This window comes from Protopterus annectens, chromosome 16.part0 (genome assembly GCF_019279795.1).
Source record: "Protopterus annectens isolate FY-2018-M chromosome 16.part0, PAN1.0, whole genome shotgun sequence".
Classification (NCBI taxonomy): domain Eukaryota; kingdom Metazoa; phylum Chordata; order Ceratodontiformes; family Protopteridae; genus Protopterus; species Protopterus annectens.
This window is the reverse complement of record NC_056750.1, coordinates 802,745,641-802,771,317: the sequence shown is the minus strand read 5'-3', so window position 1 is coordinate 802,771,317 and position 25,677 is coordinate 802,745,641. Positions and strand designations below refer to the sequence as shown.

General features: G+C 37.3%; 1 protein-coding gene across 1 annotated transcript in view; it reads right to left on the bottom strand.

Annotated features, from left to right (window-relative positions):
- The window catches only part of LRSAM1 (leucine rich repeat and sterile alpha motif containing 1), a gene marked incomplete in the record, with an annotated part of 1,381,442 nt that overhangs the window by 616,260 nt on the left and 739,505 nt on the right, over positions 1–25,677 (bottom strand).

The following is a 25,677-nucleotide window of genomic DNA, read 5'->3' as shown; positions in this document are numbered from 1 at the left end:
AACTATGCCTGAACTTAAGTAAACCTAGTTTTACATTGAAAAAATGCTCTACTTTGAAGCAAAGTATATGATACAAGGAAATGCATAAGAATAGTTCTGAGTTAGTGACAACCAGGAGGAAAGGTACATTTCCATGCTATAACTGTTCTGCAAATATACAAAATCTGCTGTTATTTTTGAACATCCATGTATGAAATAACTATTTGACTTTGTTTTGCTACTTGTAATACTGAACATTTGGTATATTTAGCTGTCTGTACTGCATGCAGTAGTTTCTATGTAGGTAAATGCAATAGGAGATTCAAGGAAAGAATTTTGCAACATCTATAAGAAATTAGAAGAAATGTATTAACCAATTCCTTGGCTAAACATATCCAAGAGTGTGGTACACAACTTACTTTTAAGTTTAGAGTAATGCAAAACATTTTTCTGAATTTAAGAAGGGTTGATATACTGACTGATGACAGTTGATTATCGGTGGATTTTGAGGTCACAAGCTGATTGTATACCTGGTTTGAATGCTTCAGTTAGTATAAAACCTGTATTAAAATATAAACAAATGAATCTGAGGTAATACTAGGTTTTTACAAAGTTTTCTATGACACTTTATTTGCGTGCTTGTAGTGCAGTGTCTAATGTGAGGTTTTATTGGATAATGAAATCATGTGCTGCATTTAAAGCTCTGTTTTTAAATCCTGTATTGTATGCGTTGAGAAAGGGTTCTGCCCAAAAGCTTTGCTGTTGGATTTGTGCTTAAATAAAAGCAGATTGTTCTTTTAGCTTTGGCATTGAGATCCATTTTTTGTTTTATAGTTGTTTTTTAATTCATTTATCTCAGTTACTCGGTTCTTGCCTTAAAAATCTATTTTACTATTCAGGCAGGTTCAGTTATCACAAAGGACATTGCTTCATAACTTAAAACAAACCTTCTGCACTCAAACATGCATGCTCCAACAGTCACATGGACATTTTCTTTAATGGGAAGTGCATTTTTTTACATCTGTTAATATTGCCAAACCTTTTACATATGGCACTATGTACTTGTGGAGCATTATACTGGACAGACTTCATCTTCTTTTAAACAAAGACTGGCACTGCATTTAAATGACATTAGATGCAAAGGATACTGGTGTGCCCTTTTCAAACATGTTCTTTTACTGGAACAGACAGGGGGACATATAGTATATCATTTGTACACAAATAAGCGGTTTTATATACTTACTTACTGATTGCATTTGTTGGCCGGAAAAGTCTGACTGGGTAGAAAAATCCTTTTCGGTGGAGGCCAAGGTAAGACAGGAAAAAAAACACTACGGATTTTTAAGCAGGGGGAATTATTCACCCATGTCTTAATGAAACTTTTTTTTTACAACAAACTGTTTTTACCTGTTTACATATGTGTGTGTCTCTGTATATCTGCATCTCTGTTAGCATATACACATGTGGGTCAATGTCATTTGACTGAGGCTGAATCCATTTGATTGAAAACTCGTTTGTTTTTTCTTTACATTTTACAGACTGTCTGTTATTCGGTTTTATTTTCTGATGGGATTATTTTACTTATTATTTTTCATGACGTGGGTGTGCTATTTTGCATTTAGACACTGTAAATCAACTATGCTTCTAACACTGATGAAGCTTTCTTTGTGAAATCTGGATCTGTTGTTTTGAAGGCTGCCTACAAATAAATAGTGTGACTGCTAGTATTCTGGTGCAGGAATTTCCAAATTTGTGTTGTTTGCATAATTTTTCATGCACTTTGCTTGTGGCAGCTCGTGTGTCCATGTTTTCCTTGCTGTCTAAATAATTAAGCTTGTACACAAGTATAGCTCTAACTTCTCCCCATCCCCCAATATCCCTTCCCACTCCAAAGTCTCCATCTCTCGCCTACAGTTAGTCCAGAACAGGTCCTAACTGCTCTATAAAATAAAAAATACTAGCTTTATGGATCCTAAACAAATACCAGGGTGTCTCCTTGTCAATAAAAAGTATAACTTTACTGATATTTTCCTTAACCTGAATAATGTTAGTCGTTCCATTCCGAGTCGGTACATGCCTGAAGCCTGCAGAACAGCCAGTGTGGTGTCTCTCCAAAAGGGTGTCCCCTTTCTTTGCCCCATGAAACAAGAAATGAATCAGTTTTACTAACATGATCTGCAAGGTCGTGGAGTATATTTTGGAACTTACAAATAGTATGCAGTCCCTGAACCCCAATCAACTAGGCTTTGGGCAGAGATCCTGTCCAACTGTACTTTGTAGGTTTCTTTGCAAGAGTGACTGAAGTGCTAGATAATGGTCAAACTATACACACAGCCTACTCAGATCTAGCCAAAGACTGACACTGACCCACACTTGGATAGTATTACTAAAGACTAACTTAACCCGTCTAAATATTAATTCCCGCGTACTCTAATGGATAACAAACTGATCCATGTAGTGAGGGTTGGTGGCATGTTGTCCTCTAAATGTATTGCCACTAGGGGGCACCAAACAGAGCCAGGTCTCCCTCTTCTTTGGCATAGACTTCTAATGTGTCCAAGATGACATCAAGGTCTGTGGCTCAGAAAAATGTGTTCATGACTACAAACTATGCGTTGTCATCGCCCTTCAGCCGAAACTTATACCCTACAGTAGGGACTAAATTTAATTATTAATTGGGGTGATAAGCATGGGTTAACAGACAGTGCTGAAAATGTAATATAGTACAATACTTATAGGAAACAAACATATATCCCTCCACCTACCATATAAATGATACTGCACTCAGAGTCAATATTACTGTTTGGGACCTGGTAAGAGCAGGACAAAGGAAAATGAAATCAGAGAAAGCAGCAGGTTCTGAAGAAGTTACAGCAGACATGATTCAAACTGTTAAATAAATTAGGGGAGAAATGGCTGTAGAGGGTATTCATAGCTGCATGGAAAGTAAGGCATATCCCAAATAACTTGAGAAAAAGCATTTTTGCACCAATGGACAAAAACAACTGGAATGTTCACAACTGCAGGCTGTACAGAAGTATCAAACTCCTTTCAAGTCACCTGAACGTGCTGCAGAGGGAGACTGATAAATGAATATGCAGACTAGTAGAAAGTAAAATGGAAACTGGGTAGTTCAGTTTCATATCAGAATACAGCTTAATCAACCTGATGTTTGCAGTGAGACAGACAGTGGAGCAGTGTGTGGAGATGAGAGTCCGAAAGAGCATTCTCAGACTTGGTGACTGTACATGACATTTGTTTCTCAGACTTGGTGACTGTACATGACATTTGTTTCTCAGACTTGGTGACTGTATATGACATTTGTTTCGTCTCGTCAAGCTTTGAAGTCCTAGAAACATTCGTAGAATTAGTGCAGGCTGTGTACGAGGATCCAATCACACAAATACAAACAATGTTTAAACTGGTAGAATTAGTGCAGGCTGTGTACGAGGATCCAATCACACAAATACAAACAATGTTTAAACTGGTAGAATTAGTGCAGGCTGTGTACGAGGATCCAATCGCACAAATACAAACAATATTTAAACTGGTAGAATTAGTGCAGGCTGTGTACGAGGATCCAATCACACAAATACAATGTTTAAACTGGTAGAATCAGTACAGGCTGTGTACGAGGATCCAATACACAAATACAAACAATGTTTAAACTGGTAGAATTAGTGCAGGCTGTGTACGAGGATCTAATCACACAAATACAAACAATGTTTAAACTGGTAGAATTAGTGCAGGCTGTGTACGAGGTTCCAATCACACAAATACAAACAATGTTTAAACTGGTAGAATTAGTGCAGGCTGTGTATGAGGATCCAATCACACAAATACAAACAATGTTTAAATTGGTAGAATTAGTGGAGGCTGTGTACGAGGATCCAATCACACAAATACAAACAATGTTTAAACTGGTAGAATTAGTGCAGGCTGTGTACGAGGATCCAATCACACAAATACAAACAATGTTTAAACTCCCAGAGGGTTTCCTAGTGTGAATGGGAGTGAATTATGGTCCAGCTGTGAGCCTACTTTTATCCATACTGGTAATGGACTACATTAACAAGCAAATCAGAGGGGAGACATCAACAAAGCTGTTGTACCCAGATGATGTGGCATTATAAGCAGACTCCAAATAGAAACTTCAGCAAATGACAAGGAAATGGAATGCAAAACTGAAGGGACATGGGATGCTAGTGAGCGCAGTCAAGACAGATGTCAGCGCAGCAAATGGGGAAATCAAAGAAACTGAACACTGAGATCAAAGAGAAATGGTGGAACAGGTTAAACGCTTCAAGTATCTAGAAAGGATGGTTGAGGAGAAGGGAAGCCTTAATGAAAGGTCAAAGCTAGAATTAGCGAGGCTGCAGCCAATTGACACAGAGTGCCAGGGTTAGCGTGTGGCAGAAGAATACCTAAGATGATGAGAAGTATTGTGTACAAAATGGTGAGACCAGTATGTCTGCATGGTATAGAAGCCTGGGTGATGAAGACCAAACAGATGAGGAAGCTCGAGTTAATCGAGACAAAGTGCCTGAGAAGGCTGGTAGAATCCACGATGTGTGACGGTGGAAGCAACGATGGAATCCGAGAAGAAGCTAAAACAGCTGCAATTGCAGAGAATGTAAAAGTGAGCAGATTATGGTGGTTCAGGCACATTTATTTATTTATTTTATTTTATGTTACATTTGTTTACCGGGATAGTACGACTGGATACATGTCCATTTTCAGCAGAGGCCAGGGGAGAAAAGCTCCAAAAAGACATTCAACAAACTTACATTTTTACAGTTTAAAACATAAATAAAAGGATTTTTACACAGATGTAAACAAACACAAAACAGATAAATTATTACATTACTCAGATGGAAAATTCTAGACAGTGTTTTTAAGAATGATAGGGTATTGAATACCTAGTAGGCGAACCTGGTAGTAGATCCAAGGAGATCATAGGATTTATAAGTTAGGAAACAAAGTGTAGGCAGAAGTACTCCATGTGCACACGAGTGATGGTTAGAGTTCATCTGGATTAGGACATAGCCATCGTTTTTTTTAAGTACTGAATCAGACTTTTCTTGAATTGAGATAGAGTTCAGATGTAACATCAGCAGGAAGAGAATTCCAAGTTTTGCCAACATAGTTAGCAAATAGAGATTTACTGGCTATATTGTTGGATTTGAGAGTTTGCACTAGTAGTCTTTCAGATGGAGTGTGCTAAAGTTACTGTAGGGGGTGATGAGGTTTTTATCTATAGGTGTATTACCTGGTTGATACAGAATCTTGTGTGCAACTATTAGTTGGTTAACCTGAAGTAGGTTAGGCAGTTCAAGCCATCCTAGTAGATTTAGGTTATGACAGTAATGAGTTCTACAGACTGCATCGGTATCAAATCTAGCAATGTGACTGTAGCTGCTAGAAAGTTTTTTAAGGTCAGTTTTGCTGAGGTTTGTAAATAGAGGGGAAGCAGAGAGGAGGGTAGAGAGTAGATGTGTACGAGCAATTACAGTTCCGACTAATGGCATTAGGAAGGGCTTGATCCTATATATTGAGCCAAATTTTTTTATTAACTGTTTTAACAGTTTTACTGATATGCAAATCAAACTTAAGGTTATTATCTATTAGTTTGGTTGAGGAATCTGGGGAAATAATGGTGCTGTTGTTGGATTTCAATGTAAAGGTTATAGGGGCAGACCTGTGAGTGGAGGAGAAAGCAGCAGTTTGGTTTTATTGGGATTTAACATGAGACGACGGTTAAGGAGCCAATTTTCAACCGTGTTAAAAGTATTTTGGGATAGAATCTGCAACTCTGTAGGTGAAGTGTCGGAGCACACTATAGTGAAGTCGTCCACTTATTGAATGCACATATGCAGGAAAGCAGAAGACAATCTGGTGAAGAAGATTTTGAAGAGACCGGAAGAAGTCAAGAGGAAATGAAGATGCCCAGTCAAGAGACGGATGAGTTGTACCTATGACAGTCCAGCATGACTGTAGAAAAACACAGGAAGGTGGCACTGAAGTGAGAGAAGTGGTGGCGGTTGATGTGACATCCCAATCCTATGTACAAAAATGGGGAAAAAGGAGGGTGATGATGATGACATATCCGTGGGCGGCAAACACTTCTCTGACCACCACAATCAGGAAATCATTCTTATTCTGTTACATCACAACCTACTAGCTGACTGTCAACATGGCTTCAGGCCTTTACACAGCACCACTTCAGCCCTCCTTTCCTTTACTGACTGCATCAACAAACACCGGAGCAATAACATACTTACCTCTGCTCTCTTTACTGACCTATGCAAAGCCTTTGATATGGTCAATCACCATATACTGTTAAACTTACTTAAAACTTTTGCTCTCGACTCTGGTGCGTTAAAGTGGTTCAAGTCATAGCTTCATAACAGACAACAGGCAGTGCGCTGGCAAAACAACTTAACCAACCTCCTACCCATTACCCATGGAGTCCCCCGAGACTCAATCATTGGCCCCCTTCTGTTTTCTATTTTCATTAATGATCTACATACCAGTATGTCCTCTGCTACCTGTATACAATATGCTGATGATTCTCCTTTGATTTGTTCTGCCTCATCCCCCTCTGAACTGCACTCTATCACCCAACAGACTTTCCAAAATAGCAAAACACAGGAGTGTATATAGGCAGAGTGAAAGAATCCACATCAACGAATCCTCGTAGTAGTAAAATATTAAAAACAAGGTAGTCTTCACTTCACCAAGTTAATAAAAAACTTTTTATTGGAAATTCAGTAAAAATCGGCTAAGCGCTTTCACCCTCATGGGCTTCTTCAAGCCAAAACGCTGAACATTTTTTTAAAAACTCTATACATAAGTTAAAAATAATGACATCATATCCTGTGAGATAATTACACAGACTGCAATCAATTAGTAATAGTAAATAACTGCAGCTCTATACACCTAGATCTTACATTATAAATCAATAAAAGATTAATAAAAAATGACTCTCTTAAAAAACATTATAAAATTCTTTGCAGTTTATAGTATCAAATTCATAAACTGATAAAATAGTCAGATACTATAAATAACAATGTATTAAGCCTTTAAACCTTCAACTTCCTACCTTTCAACATAGGTCTCAGGGGGACCCTATCATTCAACCCAGGTTTCCTATCTGCTCTCAACCTGATAATCCATCTCATCTCGCATTGTTCTGTATAATTCATAACATCACCCCCTCTCAGTGTAGGTATATTAGCCTGTACAACTAAAAACTTAAACTTGTGTTGTTCTGATGTTTCTAAGATATGTTTAGATAAAGCATTTTTGTTAGATTTCATGCGGATGTTATACTGATGCTCCCTAATTCTATCTTTAAGTCTTCTATCAGTTTTGCCCACATAAAATGCTGGGCAAAACGTGCAATGAGCTAGGTAAACAAAGTGTTCAGTATCACATGTAGCTGTAACATTAAATCTGAAACATTGTTGACTGATGGGATTTATAAATGATGCATTACTATCTATCATGTTACAAAAATTACATTTCCGACAAGGATTAGTGCAACCTAACGGAGTATGGTATTGCTGACTGCAAATTTTGTCAGGGTAACAAAGGAGTATGTGAAGGTTCATACGATTGTTATATATAAACTTAGGGGTATCTCCAACTATGTTAAGGAGTTGTGGATCAACTGTGAGGATGCCCCGATACTTAAAATATATATTTCTAATCTCATTAACATCCTGTGTATAATATAATGACACCTTGGTGTCAGTACTATATCCTGAGGTATTGGTTAGTGTATTATTTCCCTCCTGTGTATAATATAATGACACCTTGGTGTCAGTACTATATCCTGAGGTATTGGTTAGTGTATAATTTCCCTCCTGTGTATAATATAATGACACCTTGGTGTCAGTACTATATCCTGAGGTATTGGTTAGTGTATTATTTCCCTCCTGTGTATAATATAATGACACCTTGGTGTCAGTACTATATCCTGAGGTATTGGTTAGTGTATAATTTCCCTCCTGTGTATAATATGACACCTTGGTGTCAGTACTATATCCTGAGGTATTGGTTAGTGTATAATTTCCCTCCTGTGTATAATATAATGACACCTTGGTGTCAGTACTATATCCTGAGGTATTGGTTAGTGTATTATTTCCCTCCTGTGTATAATATAATGACACCTTGGTGTCAGTACTATATCCGGAGGTATTGGTTAGTGTATTATTTCCATCCTGTGTATAATATAATGACACCTTGGTGTCAGTACTATATCCTGAGGTATTGGTTAGTATATAATATCCCTCCTGTGTATAATATAATGACACCTTGGTGTCAGTACTATATCCTGAGGTATTGGTTAGTGTATAATTTCCATCCTGTGTATAATATAATGACACCTTGGTGTCAGTACTATATCCTGAGGTATTGGTTAGTGTATTATTTCCCTCCTGTGTATAATATAATGACACCTTGGTGTCAGTACTATATCCTGAGGTATTGGTTAGTGTAGAATTTCCCTCCTGTGTATAATATAATGACACCTTGGTGTCAGTACTACATACTGAGGTATTGGTTAGTGTATTTCCCTCCTGTGTATAATATAATGACACCTTGGTGTCAGTACTACATACTGAGGTATTGGTTAGTGTATTATTTCCCTCCTGTGTATAATATAATGACACCTAGGTGTCAGTACTACATCCTGAGGTATTGGTTAGTGTATTATTTCCCTCCTGTGTATAATATAATGACACCTTGGTGTCAGTACTATATCCGGAGGTATTGGTTAGTGTATTATTTCCCTCCTGTGTATAATATAATGACACCTTGGTGTCAGTACTATATCCGGAGGTATTGGTTAGTGTATTATTTCCCTCCTGTGTATAATATAATGACACCTTGGTGTCAGTACTATATCCGGAGGTATTGGTTAGTGTATTATTTCCCTCCTGTGTATAATATAATGACACCTTGGTGTCAGTACTATATCCGGAGGTATTGGTTAGTGTATTATTTCCCTCCTGTGTATAATATAATGACACCTTGGTGTCAGTACTATATCCTGAGGTATTGGTTAGTGTAGAATTTCCCTCCTGTGTATAATATAATGACACCTTGGTGTCAGTACTACATACTGAGGTATTGGTTAGTGTATTTCCCTCCTGTGTATAATATAATGACACCTTGGTGTCAGTACTACATACTGAGGTATTGGTTAGTGTATTATTTCCCTCCTGTGTATAATATAATGACACCTAGGTGTCAGTACTACATCCTGAGGTATTGGTTAGTGTATTATTTCCCTCCTGTGTATAATATAATGACACCTTGGTGTCAGTACTATATCCGGAGGTATTGGTTAGTGTATTATTTCCATCCTGTGTATAATATAATGACACCTTGGTGTCAGTACTATATCTGGATGGATTGTTTAGTGTATTATTTCCTCCTGTGTATAATATAATGACACCTTGGTGTCAGCACTATATCCGGAGGTATTGGTTAGTGTATTATTTCCCTCCTGTGTATAATATAATGACACCTTGGTGTCAGTACTATATCCGGAGGTATTGGTTAGTGTATTATTTCCATCCTGTGTATAATATAATGACACCTTGGTGTCAGTATTATATCCTGAGGTGTTGGTTAGTGTATTATTTCCAGCCTGTGTATAATATAATGGCAGCTTGGTGTCAGTAATATATACTCAGGTATTTGGTTAGTGTATTATTTCCATCCTGTGTATAATTTAATGACACCTTGGTGACAGTACTATATACTGAGGTATTGGTTAGTGTATTATTTTCATCCTATGTATAATATAATGACACATCGGTGTCAATACTAGATTCTGAGGTATTGCTTAGTGTATTATTTCCATTGTGTGTATAATATAATGACAGCTTGGTGTCAGAACTATATCATGAGGTATTGGTTAGTGTATTATTTCCTCCTGTGTATAATATAATGACACCTTGGTGTCAGTACTATATCCTGAGGTATTGGTTAGTGTATTATTTCCCTCCTGTGCATAATATAATGACACCTTGGTGTCAGTACTATATCCTGAGGTATTGGTTAGTGTATTATTTCCCTCCTGTGTATAATATAATGACACTTTGGTGTCAGTACTATATCCGGAGGTATTGGTTAGTGTATTATTTCCCTCCTGTGTATAATATAATGACACCTTGGTGTCAGTACTATATCCGGAGGTATTGGTTAGTGTATTATTTCCCTCCTGTGTATAATATAATGACACCTTGGTGTCAGTACTATATCCTGAGGTATTGGTTAGTGTATAATATCCCTCCTGTGTATAATATAATGACACCTTGGTGTCAGTACTATATCCTGAGGTATTGGTTAGTGTATAATTTCCATCCTGTGTATAATATAATGACACCTTGGTGTCAGTACTATATCCTGAGGTATTGGTTAGTGTATAATTTCCCTCCTGTGTATAATATAATGACACCTTGGTGTCAGTACTACATCCTGAGGTATTGGTTAGTGTATTTCCCTCCTGTGTATAATATAATGACACCTTGGTGTCAGTACTACATCCTGAGGTATTGGTTAGTGTATTATTTCCCTCCTGTGTATAATATAATGACACCTAGGTGTCAGTACTACATCCTGAGGTATTGGTTAGTGTATTATTTCCCTCCTGTGCATAATATGACACCTTGGTGTCAGTACTATATCCTGAGGTATTGGTTAGTGTATTATTTCCCTCCTGTGTATAATATAATGACACCTTGGTGTCAGTACTATATCCGGAGGTATTGGTTAGTGTATTATTTCCCTCCTGTGTATAATATAATGACACCTTGGTGTCAGTACTACATCCGGAGGTATTGGTTAGTGTATTATTTCCCTCCTGTGCATAATATAATGACACCTTGGTGTCAGTACTATATCCGGAGGTATTGGTTAGTGTATTATTTCTCTCCTGTGTATAATATAATGACACCTTGGTGTCAGTACTATATCCTGTGGTATTGGTTAGTGTATTATTTCCTCCTGTGTATAATATAATGACAGCTTCGTGTCAGTACTATATCCTGAGGTATTGGTTAGTGTATTATTTCCTTCCTGTGAATAATATAATGACACCTTGGTGTCAGTACTATATCTGAGGTATTGGTTAGTGTATTATTTCCTCCTGTGTAAAATATAATGACACCTTGGTGTCAGTACTATATCCTGAGGTATTGGTTAGTGTATTATTTCCATCCTGTGTATAATATAATGACACCTTGGTGTCAGTACTATATCCTGAGGTATTGGTTAGTGTATTATTTCCTCCTGTGTATAATATAATGACACCTTGGTGTCAGTACTATATCCTGAGGTATTGGTTAGTGTATTATTTCCATCCTGTGTATAATATAATGACAGCTTGGTGTCAGTACTATATCCGGAGGTATTGGTTAGTGTATTATTTCCATCCTGTGTATAATATAATGACACCTTGGTGTCAGTACTATATCCTGAGGTATTGGTTAGTGTATTATTTCCATCCTGTGTATAATATAATGACACCTTGGTGTCAGTACTATATCCTGAGGTATTGGTTAGTGTATTATTTCCATCCTGTGTATAATATAAAGACACCTTGGTGTCAATGCTATTCTGAGGTATTGGTTAGTGTATTATTTCCATTCTGTGTATAATATAATGACACCTTGGTGTCAGTACTATATCCTGAGGTATTGGTTAGTGTATTATTTCCATCCTGTGTATAATATAATGACAGCTTGGTGTCAGTACTATATCCTGAGGTATTGGTTAGTGTATTATTTCCTTCCTGTGAATAATATAATGACACCTTGGTGTCAGTACTATATCGGAGGTATTGGTTAGGGTTTTATTTCCATCCTGTGTATAATATAAAGACACCTTGGTGTCAGTACTATATCCTGAGGTATTGGTTAGTGTATTATTTCCATCCTGTGTATAATATAATGACACCTTGGTGTCAGTACTATATCCTGAGGTATTGGTTAGTGTATTATTTCCATCCTGTGTATAATATAATGACAGCTTGGTGTCAGTACTATATCCGGAGGTATTGGTTAGTGTATTATTTCCATCCTGTGTATAATATAATGACACCTTGGTGTCAGTACTATATCCGGAGGTATTGGTTAGTGTATTATTCCCATCCTGTGTATAATATAATGACACCTTGGTGTCAGTACTATATCCTGAGGTATTGGTTAGTGTATTATTTCCATCCTGTGTATAATATAATGACACCTTGGTGTCAGTACTATATCCTGAGGTATTGGTTAGTGTATTATTTCCCTCCTGTGTATTATATAATGTCAGCTTGGTGTCAGTTCTATATCCTGAGGTACTGTTTAGTCTATTATTTCCATCCTGTGTAAAATATAATGACACCTTGGTGTCAGTACTATATCCTGAGGTATTGGTTAGTGTATTTCCATCCTGTGTATAATATAATGACACCTTGGTGTCAGTACTATATCCTGAGGTATTGGTTAGTGTATTATTTCCATCCTGTGTATAATATAATGACACCTTGGTGTCAGTACTATATCCTGAGGTATTGGTTAGTGTATTATTTCCATCCTGTGTATAATATAATGACACCTTGGTGTCAGTACTATATCCTGAGGTATTGGTTAGTGTATTATTTCCATCCTGTGTATAATATAATGACAGCTTGGTGTCAGTACTATATCCGGAGGTATTGGTTAGTGTATTATTTCCATCCTGTGTATAATATAATGACACCTTGGTGTCAGTACTATATCCGGAGGTATTGGTTAGTGTATTATTTCCATCCTGTGTATAATATAATGACAGCTTGGTGTCAGTACTATATCCGGAGGTATTGGTTAGTGTATTATTTCCATCCTGTGTATAATATAATGACACCTTGGTGTCAGTACTATATCCTGAGGTATTGGTTAGTGTATTATTTCCATCCTGTGTATAATATAATGACACCTTGGTGTCAGTACTATATCCTGAGGTATTGGTTAGTGTATTATTTCCATCCTGTGTATAATATAATGACACCTTGGTGTCAGTACTATATCCTGAGGTATTGGTTAGTGTATTATTTCCATCCTGTGTATAATATAATGACACCTTGGTGTCAGTACTATATCCTGAGGTATTGGTTAGTGTATTATTTCCATCCTGTGTATAATATAATGACAGCTTGGTGTCAGTACTATATCCTGAGGTATTGGTTAGTGTATTATTTCCCTCCTGTGTATTATATAATGTCAGCTTGGTGTCAGTTCTATATCCTGAGGTACTGTTTAGTCTATTATTTCCATCCTGTGTATAATATAATGACACCTTGGTGTCAGTACTATATCCTGAGGTATTGGTTAGTGTATTATTTCCATCCTGTGTATAATATAATGACACCTTGGTGTCAGTACTATATCCTGAGGTATTGGTTAGTGTATTATTTCCCTCCTGTGTATAATATAATGACACCTTGGTGTCAGTACTATATCCTGAGGTATTGGTTAGTGTATTATTTCCATCCTGTGTATAATATAATGACACCTTGGTGTCAGTACTATATCCTGAGGTATTGGTTAGTGTATTATTTCCCTCCTGTGTATAATATAATGACACCTTGGTGTCAGTACTATATCCTGAGGTATTGGTTAGTGTATTATTTCCCTCCTGTGTATAATATAATGACACCTTGGTGTCAGTACTATATCCTGAGCTATTGGGTAGTGTATTATTTCCATCCTGTGTATAATATAATGACACCTTGGTGTCAGTACTATATCCTGAGGTATTGGTTAGTGTATTATTTCCCTCCTGTGTATAATATAATGACACCTTGGTGTCAGTACTATATCCTGAGGTATTGGTTAGTGTATTATTTCCCTCCTGTGTATAATATAATGACACCTTGGTGTCAGTACTATATCCTGAGGTATTGGTTAGTGTATTATTTCCATCGTTCTCTCCTTCTACTCTACTCATAAAATAGGGACATAATAGGGACATGCCCTGTTTTTCATAAGTGTTTCTACTCCTTCAAAGCCTTCACTAATTTCTCTTTGACTCCATCTACTAACTGATAATTGAAGTTAGATAGCTCACGATGAAAGCCTTCATCGGTGGGATTAAGACGGGATACCCTCATAGCTTGTCCCCTAACGATGTTTCTAAATACAAACTTAGGGTGCATACTTGTTCTATGTAATAATGAATTCCTATAATATGACTTTCTAAAAAACACCCGTATTCAATAAACCACTAGGGAGCTTTTCCACATACACATCCAAAAAAAGAGACTGAAGTCAGTGATGCATTCATTGTAAAATGCCGATTTTTACTGAATTTCCAATAAAAAGTTTTTTATTAACTTGGTGAAGTGAAGACTAACTTGTTTTGAATATTTTACTACTACGAGGATTCGTTGATGTGGATTCTTTCACTGTGCCTATATACACTCCTGTGTTTTGCTACTTTGGTTATATTACTTTATTACAGGAGCGCTCATCCTTGGGTAGCAAACTGACTTTTTAGACTTTCCAAAATGTTGAAAAATGGTTCTTAAAAAGATGCTTAATCTTAAACCCCAAGAAAACCAAACTGTTACTTTTCTCCCCCACCCGAAATTCCTCTCCACTCAACTTCTCTGTCTTGTCTAGTAATGGCACCAACATATCTCCTGACCCTTCCACCAGGCTCCTCGGAGTAGAGATAGACAACAACCTATGCTTTGATTCTCACATTAACAATACAATAAAATTAGTTAACAGAAAAATTGGTTCCCTGTTTAGAATTAAACCATTTCTTACACCAATTGCCAGAACTTCCATTGCCCATTCCCATCTGATTTCTACCCTCCTTTACATCTCCCCCATCTATACATATTTGTCCAAAACTAACCTCTCCAAACTGGCTGTTGCCTACAACATTACTGCCAGATTTACCGCTGGCCTACAACATTACTGCCAGATTTACCGCTGGCTCCACCTTTAGCACTCACCACTGCTTAAACTTAAAATAATTGGGATGGCTTGAGCTGCAAAATCTGATCTTATTTCACCAGCTCTCCTTAGCCCCAAAAATCCCCTACAAACCTAACACCCCTACACTCACTACCCTTATTAGTCCTTACTGTAACCTCAAAAGCCTTCATTCTTATAACAAACTTCTAATATCTACCTGTAAATCCAACAACTTGGCAGGCGACTCCTTGTTCTCTAACACAATAGGAAAAGCCTGGAACTCCCTTCCTTCCAACCTCACTGCTATCTCCTCTCTTCCCAGTTTCAAATCCCAACTCAAAACTCACGTCTTAACTCACTGGCTCTGCCCCTGTTCTAACCCTGACTAGCTTGCTATCTGCTCCTAGTACTCTCACTTATCATGCATACATTCTGCTCCTAGTACTCTCTGATTTATCGTACTTACATTCTGCTCCTAGTACTCTCATTTATCATGCTTACATTCTGCTCCTAGTGCTCTCATTTATCGTGTTTACATTCTGCTCCTAGTACTCTCATTTATCGTACTTACATTCTGCTCCTAGTACTCTCATTTATCATGCTTACATTCTGCTCCTAGTACTCTCATTTATTATGCTTACATTCTGCTCCTAGTACTCTCATTTATCTTGCTTACATTCTGCTCCTAGTACTCTCATTTATCTTGCTTACATTCTGCTCCTAGTACTCTCATTTATTCTGCTTACATTCTGCTCCTAGTACTCTCATTTATTATGCTTACATTCTGCTCCTAGTACTCTCATTTATCATGCTTACATTCTTCGCCTAGTACTCTCATTTATCATGCTTACATTCTGCTCCTAGTACTCATTTATCATGCTTACATTCTGCTCCTAGTACTCATTTATCATGCTTACATTCTGCTCCTAGTACTCATTTATCATGCTTACATTCTGCTCCTAGTACTCATTTATCATGCTTACATTCTGCTCCTAGTACTCATTTAACATGCTTACATTCTGCTCCTAGTACTCTCATTTATCGTGTTTACATTCTGCTCCTAGTGCTCTCATTTATCGTGTTTACATTCTGCTCCTAGTACTCTCATTTATCTTGCTTACATTCTGCTCCTAGTACTCTCATTTATCTTGCTTACATTCTGCTCCTAGTGCTCTCATTTATCGTGCTTACATTCTGCTCCTAGTACTCTCATTTATCATGCTTACATTCTGCTTCTAGTGCTCTCATTTATCTTGCTTATATATACTGCGGTAGTGGTGCTGCGGTAGCATTGTCGCCTCACAGTAAGACATTATCCTGTTCGATTCTCAGCTAGAGCGGCTTCTGTGTGGAGACATGCATGAATGGGTGTACCTTCGTTGAAGGTTGTGCGTCAGAGCTGGCAACTCGGCACGTAAAAATCTACTGCCAATCATTAGCGGACCGTAGCTCTGCTGTGGCGACCCCTAACCAGGAAAAGCCGAAAGACACAACAACATTCTGCTCCTAGTACTCTCATTTATCATGCTTACATTCTGCTCCTAGTACTCTCATTTATCATGCTTACATTCTGCTCCTAGTACTCTCATTTATCATGCTTACAATCTGCTCCTAGTACTCATTTATTATGCTTACATTCTGCTCCTAGTGCTCTCATTTATCGTGTTTACATTCTGCTCCTAGTACTCTCATTTATTGTGCTTACATTCTGCTCCTTGTGCTCTCATTTATCATGCTTACATTCTGTTCCTAGTACTCTCATTTATCATGCTTACATTCTGCTCCTAGTGCTCTCATTTATTGTGCGCACATTCTGCTCCTAGTACTCTCATTTATCGTGCTTACATTCTGCTCCTAGTACTCTCATTTATCATGCTTACATTCTGCTTCTAGTGCTCTCATTTATCTTGCTTATATATACTGCAGTAGTGGTGCTGCGGTAGCATTGTCGCCTCACAGTAAGACATCGTCCTGTTCGATTCTCAGCTAGAGCGGCTTCTGTGTGGAGACATGCATGAATGGGTGTACCTTCGTTGAAGGTTGTGTGTCAGAGCTGGCAACTCGGCACGTAAAAATCTACTGCCAATCATTAGCGGACTGGTGCTCTGCTGTGGCAACCCCTAACCAGGAAAAGCCGAAAGACACAACAACAACATTCTGCTCCTAGTACTCTCATTTATCATGCTTACATTCTGATCCTAGTACTCTCATTTATCATGCTTACATTCTGCTCCTAGTACTCTCATTTATTATGCTTACATTCTGCTCCTAGTGCTCTCATTTATCGTGTTTACATTTTGCTCCTAGTACTCTCATTTATCTTGCTTACATTTTGCTCCTAGTGCTCTCATTTATCATGCTTACATTCTGCTCCTAGTACTCTCATTTATCATGCTTACATTCTGCTCCTAGTGCTCTCATTTATCATGCTTACATTCTGCTCCTAGTACTCTCATTTATCATGCTTACATTCTGCTCCTAGTACTCTCATTTATCATGCTTACATTCTGCTCCTAGTACTCTCATTTATCATGCTTACATTCTGCTCCTAGTACTCTCATTTATCATGCTTACATTCTGTTCCTAGTACTCTCATTTATTATGCTTATATTCTGCTCCTAGTGCTCTCATTTATCGTGTTTACATTCTGCTCCTAGTACTCTCATTTATCTTGCTTACATTTTGCTCCTAGTACTCTCATTTATCGTACTTACATTCTGCTCCTAGTGCTCTCATTTATCATGCTTACATTCTGCTCCTAGTACTCTCATTTATCATGCTTACATTCTGCTCCTAGTGCTCTCATTTATCATGCTTACATTCTGCTCCTAGTGCTCTCATTTATCGTGTTTACATTCTGCTCCTAGTGCTCTCATTTATCATGCATACATTCTGCTCCTAGTACTCTCATTTATCGTGCTTACATATTGCTCCTAGTGCTCTCATTTATCGTGTTTACATTCTGCTCATAGTACTCTCATTTATCTTGCTTACATTCTGCTCCTAGTACTCTCATTTATCGCACTTACATTCTGCTCCTAGTGCTCTCATTTATCATGCTTACATTCTGCTCCTAGTACTCTCATTTATCATGCTTACATTCTGCTCCTAGTGCTCTCATTTATCATGCTTACATTCTGCTCCTAGTACTCTCATTTATCATGCTTACATTCTGCTCCTAGTACTCTCATTTATCATGCTTACATTCTGCTCCTAGTACTCTCATTTATCATGCTTACATTCTGCTCCTAGTACTCTCATTTATTATGCTTACATTCTGCTCCTAGTGCTCTCGTTTATCGTGTTTACATTCTGCTCCTAGTACTCACATTTATCTTGCTTACATTTTGCTCCTAGTACTCTCATTTATCGTACTTACATTCTGCTCCTAGTGCTCTCATTTATCATGCTTACATTCTGCTCCTAGTACTCTCATTTATCATGCTTACATTCTGCTCCTAGTGCTCTCATTTATCGTGTTTACATTCTGCTCCTAGTGCTCTCATTTATCGTGTTTACATTCTGCTCCTAGTGCTCTCATTTATCATGCATACATTCTGCTCCTAGTACTCTCATTTATCGTGCTTACATTCTGCTCCTAGTACTCTCATTTATCATGCTTACATTCTGCTCCTAGTACTCTCATTTATTATGCTTACATTCTGCTCCTAGTGCTCTCATTTATCGTGTTTACATTCTGCTCCTAGTACTCTCATTTATTATGCTTACATTCTGCTCCTAGTACTCTCATTTATCATGCTTACAATCTGCTCCTAGTACTCTCATTTATCATGCTTATATTCTGCTTCTAGTGCTCTCATTTATCTTGCTTATATATACTGCAGTAGTGGTGCTGCGGTAGCATTGTTGCCTCACAGTAAGACATCATCCTGTTCGATTCTCAGTTAGAGCGGCTTCTGTGTGGAGACATGCGTGAATGGGTGTACCTTCGTTGAAGGTTGTGCGTCAGAGCTGGCAACTCGGCACGTAAAAATCTACTGCCAATCATTAGCGGACCGGAGCTCTGCTGTGGCGACCCCTAACCAGGAAAAGCCGAAAGACAAAACAACAACATTCTTCTCCTAGTACTCTCATTTATCATGCTTACATTCTGCTCCTAGTACTCATTTATTGTGCTTACAATCTGCTCCTAGTACTCTCATTTACCATGCTTACATTCTGCTCCTAGTACTCTCATTTATTGTACTTACATTCTGCTCCTAGTACTCTAATTTATCATGCTCACATTCTGCTCCTAGTACTCATTTATCATGCTTACATTCTGCTCCTAGTACTCTCATTTATTATGCTTACATTCTGCTCCTAGTACTCTCATTTATCGTACTTACATTCTGCTCCTAGTACTCTCATTTATCGTACTTACATTCTGCTCCTAGTACTCTCATTTATTGTGCTTACATTCTGCTCCTAGTACTCTCATTTATTGTACTTACATTCTGCTCCTAGTACTCTCATTTATCATGCTTACATTCTGCTCCTAGTACTCTCATTTATCATGCTTACATTCTGCTCCTAGTACTCTCATTTATCGTACTTACATTCTGCTCCTAGTACTATCATTTATTGTGCTTACATTCTGCTCCTAGTACTCTCATTTATCATGCTTACATTCTGCTCCTTGTACTCTCATTTATCATGCTTACATTCTGCTCCTAGTACTCTCATTTATCATGCTTACATTCTGCTCCTAGTGCTCTTGTTTATCATGCATACAAATCTTTACTAAAACTTACTTTTCTGCTAACATGCTCAATTTGAACACCCTTTTATGTACTTATTTGCTTATTGTAGCCACTGTAAAAATACTATCATGCTATTATTATTTTTCTCCGAGCTATATTTGTAACTCTGTTTTTTAATCTATAATGTTTTCACTTGGAGCTTTTCTCCCCGGGCCTCTGCTGAAAATGGACCCAGTTGGACCAGCCCGGTCAACAAATGTAAAATAAAATAAAAATAAAAATTCTTGTCCCCCACTAATAATTACAGGCACCCTTCAGATAAAAGGATATCAATGTCCCCCTACTAGTTGATCAATCAGCCCTGTCACAGAATACAGTCCTCTCTACTGGCATTTACCGCTCCAAATGTATTGCCTAACTCAAAGGGTGGATCAACCACTAGCATCTAAATCAGCAGAAAATACCACCAAACCACTCAAATTACAGTAAATGCAAGTCTAACAGCATAAATTTACCTATTGGTCTGAACACACATTGTTTTCAATGCTAAACTCATCTTCTTCAGTGCACATCTGACATATCACTCAACACTCTTCATAGGCTGACAACAACTTACTTCAGTGTGCATGTAGCAGTCAAATATTCAATAAAAATACACTAATTCCCGTAGTGTTAATCAAATGTAGTAGAGCAAATGTAAGAATACATACTTCTTTTCTGGTGTAACCAAATTTAATATTTAGAACAGAATACATACACTCATTAACATGTCTGTAAAAACTGCATAAACATCCATGTTCATCTACTGGCCAAACATATAAATGGCATGAATACACATTATGGTACATTGAGAAAACAGAAACCAAAACCAGAGAACAGAAAAGCATAGAATCATAACTATTATTTCAAACTGGGGAAAACAAGGCTCCTTGGTTAATAATCCATTTATGTTCCTTATCAGCAGGTATATCCTGCTAACCAATTTTATTTGGACCTGTATGTTTCATTTTATCAATGCCTGCAAATCTGAAGGATGTTCCTGGATGCCTTAACTTATGCTTAAATAAAGAGCTGGTAATCAGGTCACTAATATTACATACCTCAGAGGTAACGGCAGAAGTGAACTGCAGAGTATTAACAATAACCTTACAAAAAAAAAAGTCCAGACAATGCACAACCTCTTGCAATGGGTTTTTGATGCTGTGCTATTGTCAGGCTGACTACTTTTCTATGTCGGCTGTGGAATTGTTCAATGTATCCACCTTTACTACATGTAAACTTACATTTAAAAGGCATGATTTTGCCATTTCTTTCTCAGCCTGTAGCAATCCCCAATACTTATGAACCAAAAATTGTAAATATTTAGTACTAGAGCAATACTTGTGATAAATGACATTAGGTATTTTCAGTAGATAAAACAGCATAATTCTTAACCTAAAGTACGAAATCCAAACGGCTTCAGGTACACTGGGGTGCCCAGAACAGCAATAGGAAAAAAAAATAAAAGGCACCGAAGGTACACACTGAAGACTAGTTATAATACTTTATTACAAAGGAGAACAGTAGGTAAGCGCTTTCACAACTTGGTGTTGCTTCAAAAGACAACATTCATACAAATAATGCTTGATTAAATACTTAGGCAATTAATGTGTTCTCTAAATTTAAAGCAATATTGCAAACTAAAACTGCTAACACCATATATAGAGAGACTTTAAAATCCTACAGCAATGAAACATATCTGTGATATAGCCATAAATGCCCTTCCTAACTGTCATAAATAAATACATAAATATTAGAAATACACAACATCTAAAAAGCATTAAAACAAAATTATACTAATGTTTAAGACGCCTTGCTTTAAGACGAGGAACTAATGAGGTGCAACCATTCAAACCAGGATACTTATCCGCATTTAATTTAGTAATCCATTTCTGTTCCAATTTTTTGGTATGGTTTTCTATATCTCCACCTCTGTTAGTCCTTACTATTTGTTGTAAAATTAGAAATTTAAAACAATGAGTACTATCCGTATTTAAAACATGATTAGCTAAAGCATTAGATTGCTTCTGGTTCCGTATATCCCTAGCATGTTCTAGCATTCTATCTTTAAAACTTATATTTGTCTTGCCTACATAGTAGGCATGGCAGACTTGACAAAAACAAAAATAAATGACATCAGCACTCTTACAATCATAGTAATTCTTTGTGCATAGTTTAAAACATTTCACAGGATGGATGTATTTGTTTTTAGTGTAAATATACTGACAAGCTGCACAGTTCCTACAGGTAAAAGTACCTTGTCTACTAGATAAATTATTTCTATGAGGCTGATATTCTTTATTACAAAGGTGTTGTTTTAATGACACATTATTTTTAAAACTAAAACTAGGGGTGTCACCAATCGTAGAAAGGAGGCCTGGTATTTCCTGTAATAAATACCAGTTCTTTTTAATAATTTCTGTGTACTTATTTATATCACTTGCAAATCGAAAAATTACCCTAAACTTATTTCTGCCAATAACTGTGTCATGAAATACTCTTGTATCAGTAACATGAGAACTCATGTAAGGTTTACACCTGGTAGGATCTAAGTTTCCATGCATCTGCTATCACATTTGTAATTTCTAGGCTAGAATAGACTCTTGTTTGAAATTCAGTTTGTAATTTATCCAGAGCAACTACAGCCTCTGCATCACTATTGTGCAAACGTAAAGTCCTATAAACTTGTCCTTTAAGGACATTCCTAGGTATGTGTCTCAGATGCATGCTTGACTTGTGGAGACAGGCATTAATTCTTGTAGGTTTATGATAAATACTAGTTCTTATCTGCTTCAAATCAGTTTTAGTAACACTCACGTCCAAAAAAAATCAATTCATGTATCAGAAACGGTAAAAGTAAATTTCAGAAAATCTGTAGTACTATGCAGATAATCAATGAAATCATTAATATTTCGACCGTGCCCTCTCCACAAGACAAAGACATCGTCCATGAAACGTACATACCAAAGGATACAGTCAAAGAAAGGATTAAAGGTTGACAAGATATGTTGTTCTTCCCATCGTACTAATGTCAGATTGGCGTAACTATTTGCACACGAGGTGCCCATAGCCACGCCAATCAGCTGTAGAAAAAATTGGTCTTGAAAAATAACAACATTATTTTCAAGAATATTCTCTAATAATCACAAACCAGCAAAATCTTGTTTGTGGTAAGCTTCCTATCTATGTTAAAGAATTCCCTTATTTTTTCAATTCCCCATGCATTTGGAATACTTGTAAAAAGAGATTCAATATCCATAGTAAGAAATACAAACTCTTCATCATAGTTGAGTTTCCATCCTGTCATACAACTGCTGTAAAAGCATTTTTGTATCCCTAAGAACTGTGTGGCAACCACCTACAAATTCATGTAAAATACCTTCTACATAAACAGATAAAGGCTCAGTGCACCACCCTGCTCCTGATACGATAGGACGCAGAGGAGGGACGGTAGAGTGTTTATGGATTTTAGGTAGTCCATATATTTTTGGGATTAATGGTTTCTGTACTGAAAAATAATTAAACAGAGATTCATCAATTAGTCTTGTAATTAATAAATCAAACACTAGGAAAGACCCCATCAATAATGGCAGTTACCGCTAATTTTGTCAGCGTTTGATAAGTACAAGTGTCCGATAACAAGACCTTCATCTGATTAATATACAAATCTTTATCCATTAGTACAATTTTACCCCCTTTATCAGCTTGTTTTATGACAAGAGAATGCAGGTTCTGTAGCTCATTCAGGGCCCTGTATTCTTCTGTATTTAAATTATGAAAAGTACAACCATTCACACCAGGGGCATGTGCTTCTTTAAAGGCATGTTCACAAATATCAAGAAATCTTTGTATACCTGGAGGAGTAGGAGGTATATAGGTACTAGGTTTCTCGTACATATTAATATTAATATCAGTGTTACTTGAAAATACACATTTTAAAGATAAATTCCTGCCAAGTAATTTCAAATCTGTAATAATTTCTGTTACATTTGCCTTTCTGGCAGGAATAAAGGACAAACCCTTATTTAGCAAACTGCTTTGTTCATCAGTCAAAACAAAAGAAGAAATGTTCACAATGAGGTCTGTTCCTATAACCTCCTTTTCTTGGAGGAATGTACAGTTCTGTCCATTTGATGTTCCCTTGTTATCCTCCCCATAGTCGGGTTGCTTTTGACACGAGCTCTGAAGGGGAGAGCTGTTTTAAATACGGATAGTACTCATTGTTTTAAATTTCTAATTTTACAACAAATAGTAAGGACTAACAGAGGTGGAGATATAGAAAACCATACCGAAGAATTGGAACAAAAATGGATTACTAAATTAAATGCAGATAAGTATCCCGGTTTGAATGGTTGCACCTCATTAGTTCCTTGTCTTAAAGCAAGGCGTCTTAAACATTAGTATAATTTTGTTTTAATGCTTTTTAGATGTTGTGTATTTCTAATATTTATGTATTTATTTATTTATGACAGTTAGGAAGGGCATTTATGGCTGTATCACAGATATGTTCCATTGCTGTAGGATTTTAAAGTCTCTCTATATATGGTGTTAGCAGTTTTAGTTGGCAATATTGCTTTAAATTTAGAGAACACATTAATTGCCTAAGTATTTAACCAAGCGTTATTTGTATGAACGTTGTCTGATGAAGCAACATCAAGTTGTGAAAGCGCTTACCTACTGTTCTCCTTTGTAATAAAGTATTATAACTAGTCTCCAGTGTGTAACTTTGGTGCCTTATTTTTATTTTTTTTTTCATAATTCTCAACCTCTAAGAGCAAGAAATCTGGTCAAAGCTAAAATAACTGGAGTGTAAAGGCCCAAAATCAGAGACAACATTTAAATATTGCTCTTATAAACCTAGAAAGAGATTAGAGAAATACATTTTGCCTTAACATGTATTTTAGGATTGCTATGAAACTCAAATGTATGCAATTTTTAGTGACTTCAGTCATCAACAATTTACTAGAAAATCACAAATTTGATAACAGAACAAAAATATAAGGCAAAAATAAAAATCTGGATACTCTGTGAAAATCCCCCGCTGGAACACGGCTCCACGGAGGTGAACAAACCCACCCCAAGAGTGAGCACACCAGAGATCAACAACCAACGGGAGCCACAAGACCAGACCCCCAAGACCTCCAGGAGGCCCAGCTACAGGACACCGTCAAACCTGCAAGGACTGAACAATAAAGGATCATTGTTGGACTCGAACTGCCTCCAGACACCTTCATTTACCAGGAACCACCTTGCATGCCAGAGCGAAGCTAACCAAGGCTATAGTAGTTTAGTTATTAGTGTTTGTAAGTCTTTCGGTCTTTAACTTTTACTCCACAGGCCAGAATCAGTCATTCTAAGGGCTACAAAGTTCCTTATTAGGACCCACTGAGATCACACACCACAGAGCCCAAACTGTATCAACAAGGGGGCACAAAAGACCTTTTTAGGACCAAAGAGGACTGCAAAGGGCCACTACAGGTCCCACGTAACCCTCACCAAAATAGCCCAGCCTTGACCAAAAAAGGGGCCCACAAGTCCTCGTAAGGACTAAGTGGCAATTAGGAAAGGACCACAAGCACCACCCATCTCAGACAGTAGAAAGAAAGGTCCTTACTAGGACCAACAAGGGATCTGTATAGCACAAAATAAAGTCTTTGTGAGGGCTAAAAGGGTCCATTTGAGGACTCCACAAAGGCTCTTCTTAGACCGAGAAAAAGCCCTCTTCACGACTAAAAACAGCCCTTACCAGGACTAAAAACAGCCCCCCCCCCCTTCAGGGCTAAAAACGGTCCCCCTCAGCACTAAACAGGAACACCTCCTCATAGAACAGCCAAGTACCTACTAGGACTTAGACAACAGAGTCCTTTTCAGGGCTTAGAAGTGGACCTCTGGGAAATAAAGATGATTCCAGTTTACAGTGTTCTTCCCTCTTGATTTTATACCCACTCCATGGAATGGTCTACATTCAAAAAGCAGACAGATACCACCCACCT